The following is a 3,291-nucleotide window of genomic DNA, read 5'->3' on the forward strand; positions in this document are numbered from 1 at the left end:
ACACTAGGTACATGTACACTGGTCTAGTGGTGCATTAACTGATGGTAGGCAAGGGTCTACAGTGTTCATTTAAAAAAGTAATGAAACCAACAGACACCAGTCTATTGACACATCAAGTGTGGAAGGTAAATACTGTTTAGTGAGGTGTGTAAGCTATATCCAGACAGGTATGGTACATGAGAGTAGTAACATATCCTTTTGGACAATGTATGTACAATACCTGTACACCAAATTTAGGTCAGTCAAATTTGTTTAACTGCTGACTTTGAAACTGATACTTGATACAGTACTCCCTTATTAGAACCCTGCAGATGGGAGTCATGCAAAGACCATGTACTGAATGTATGTGAAGTTCATATATATATATATATATATATATATATATATATATATATATATATATATATATAAATAATCACACCCACCCTTTACAAAAAGTGACAAAGTGACCAACTTCTTGGCACTGTGTACCAAAGGAGTACTGTGTATTAGCAATGTCTTGTATGTATGTATGTATGTATGTATGTATGTATGTAGTCGTAGTATGTATGTATGTATGTAGTTGTAATCTATGTATGTATGTATGTATGTAGTCGTAGTCTATGTACATGTATGTATGTATGTATGTATGTAGTCATAGTATGTATGTATGTATGTATGTATGTAGTCGTAGTCTATGTATGTATGTATGTATGTAGTCGTAGTCTATGTATGTATGTATGTATGTATGTATGTATATAGTCGTAGTCTATGTACATGTATGTATGTATGTATGTATGTATGTGGATGACTGGATGGATACATGGAGAAGCCGATAAAATATATTTGTGAAAGCAAAAATAATAATTACAAAAGTTCTATAATAAACATAATTTATAATAGAAATTACCAATATTTAGATTGTGAATATAGTACAACTGATGAACTCCCTAATTAGTGTTTGACTCCCAAATCAATAGCCTGTCTTACTGCATTGTGTCATAACACATGTACAGATAAAATATGTACAATCAGTATATTACAACATTCTCAAACTTGACTCCAAAGGATGGGGATGAACAAATGCTGTGTCACTATTTCCTACTTAACACTAACAGATGGGATTAAATAGATGGAGTACATCATAAGATCCTCAGACCTGACACAAAGAGATGGGATTAAATAGATGGAGTATATCATAAGATCCTCAGACCTGGCACTAAGAGATGGGATTAAATAGATGGAGTATATCATAAGATCCTCAGACCTGACACTAAGAGATGGGATTAAATAGATGGACTATATCATAAGATCCTAAGACCTGACACTTAAGGATGGGATTAAATAGATGGAGTACATGATACGATCCTCAGACCTGACACAAAGAGATGGGATTAAATAGATGGAGTACATCATAAGATCCTCAGACCTGACACTAAAAGATGGGATTAAATAGATGGAGTACATCATAAAATCCTCAGACCTGACACTAAGATATGGGATTAAATAGATGGAGTACATGTTACGATCCTCAGACCTGACACTAAGAGATGGGATTAAATAGATGGAGTACATCATAAGATCCTCAGACCTGACACTAAAGGATGGGATTAAATAGATGGAGTATATCATAAGATCCTCAGACCTGACACTAAAGGATGTGGATGAATACATGGAGTACATCCAAGATTCCCAAACCTAAAATGACTAAAAGAGTCCATGTCTATAGCATACACTATGGCTTCCTGCTATTAATACATGTGAAGTCTGGTCCATATCTATAGCATACACAATGGCTTCCTGCTATTAATACATGTGCAGTCTGGTCCATATCTATAGCATACACTATGGCTTCCTGCTATTAATACATGTGAAGTCTGGTCCAAAATCATTTTAAAATTGTCAGTTCAATTGATTAATCCATATGACATATTTAGTACTTCAAGTGGACCCCAAGTTTGTTACAGCTGAAAATTGTTTTAAAAGTGTCAGTTTTTAGTTTTATCAGTTCATACAGCTGCTAATTAAAGCTTTCTTAAAAGTTATCACCAGACAGAGCTTTGTAATAATTAAACATGGGATACATTTTGAAGAAGCATGGAATGCTTTGTCATTAAGCATATACATATTATGGGATAAATATAGTATTTCATGGGGTGGATCCAAGCATAATATAGGAGGTCAGATAAAGTTAGATGACTGCATTACATTATTTATCTAGTGATAATCCAAGATTAATTGTAGATTCTGAATCTCTCCTTTAAAAAAAAAAAAACCTGGCACACATTTACTGAGGATATTGCTTTTAATAACAATTCCACCCCAACCATTTCAGAGATATTCAGCTGGCTGCCATGACTGCGCCAACATATTCAAAGATATTCTGCTGTCTGCTTTGACCATCACAACTTTTTCACATAGTTATTCAGATGCATGTCTTGACCATCCAAATCTATTCACAAAGTTATTCAGCTGGCTGCCTTGTCCCAACCAACCCATTCACAGAGTTATTCAGCTGGCTGCCTTGTCCCCACCAACCCATTCACAGAGTTATTCAGCTGGCTGCCTTGTCCCCACCAACCCATTCACAGAGTTATTCAGCTGGCTGCCTTGTCCCCACCAACCCATTCACAGAGTTATTCAGCTGGCTGCCTTGTCCACACAAACCTATTCAGAGAGTTATTCAGCTGGTCACCTTGGCCACCCCAACCCATTCTCAGAGTTATTCAGCTGGCTGCCTTGTCCACCTCAACCCATTCACAGAGTTATTCAGCTGGCTGTCTTGACCACTCCAACCCATTCACATAGTTATTCAGCTGGCTGCCGGGTCCACACTAACCCATTCACAGAGTTATTCAGCTGTCTGTATTGACCACCCCTACCCATTCACAGAGTTATACAGCTCGCTGCTTTGACCATCCCAAATCATTGAAAGAGTTATTCGTCTGACTGCCATGACTCCCCAATCATGTTCAGAGTTATATTCAGTTGGCTGTGTAGACCATCCCAACCTATTCACATAGTTATTCAGCTGGCTGCCTTTTCTTCACCAAACTATTCAGAGTTTTATTCATCTGACTGTCTTGATCACCCCAAACCTATTCACAGAGTTATTCATCTAGCTGCCATGATGCTCCAACCTATTCACAGAGTTATTGAGCTGGCTGCCATAACCTCTCCAACCTATTCAGGGGTATTCAGCTGATTGTCTTGACCACCCCAACCTATTCACAGAGTTATCCAGCTGGCTGCCTTGTATACACCAAACTATTCAGATTTTTATTCATCTGGCTGTCTTGACCACCCCCAACC

At 37.5% G+C, this 3,291-nt stretch overlaps 1 long non-coding RNA gene across 1 annotated transcript in view; it reads left to right on the forward strand.

Annotated features, from left to right (window-relative positions):
* The first annotated feature begins 410 nt into the window (after positions 1 to 410).
* Positions 411 to 3,291, forward strand: part of LOC149774098 (uncharacterized) — a 32,044-nt gene continuing 29,163 nt past the window's right edge. The window contains exon 1 of the long non-coding RNA XR_016416976.1: positions 411 to 505. This is a non-coding gene — a long non-coding RNA (uncharacterized LOC149774098). The remainder of the gene's footprint in view (positions 506 to 3,291) is intronic.

This window comes from Sinohyriopsis cumingii, unplaced genomic scaffold, assembly GCF_028554795.1.
Source record: "Sinohyriopsis cumingii isolate HCF-2022 unplaced genomic scaffold, ASM2855479v2 utg000426l, whole genome shotgun sequence".
Classification (NCBI taxonomy): Eukaryota; Metazoa; Mollusca; class Bivalvia; order Unionida; family Unionidae; genus Sinohyriopsis; species Sinohyriopsis cumingii.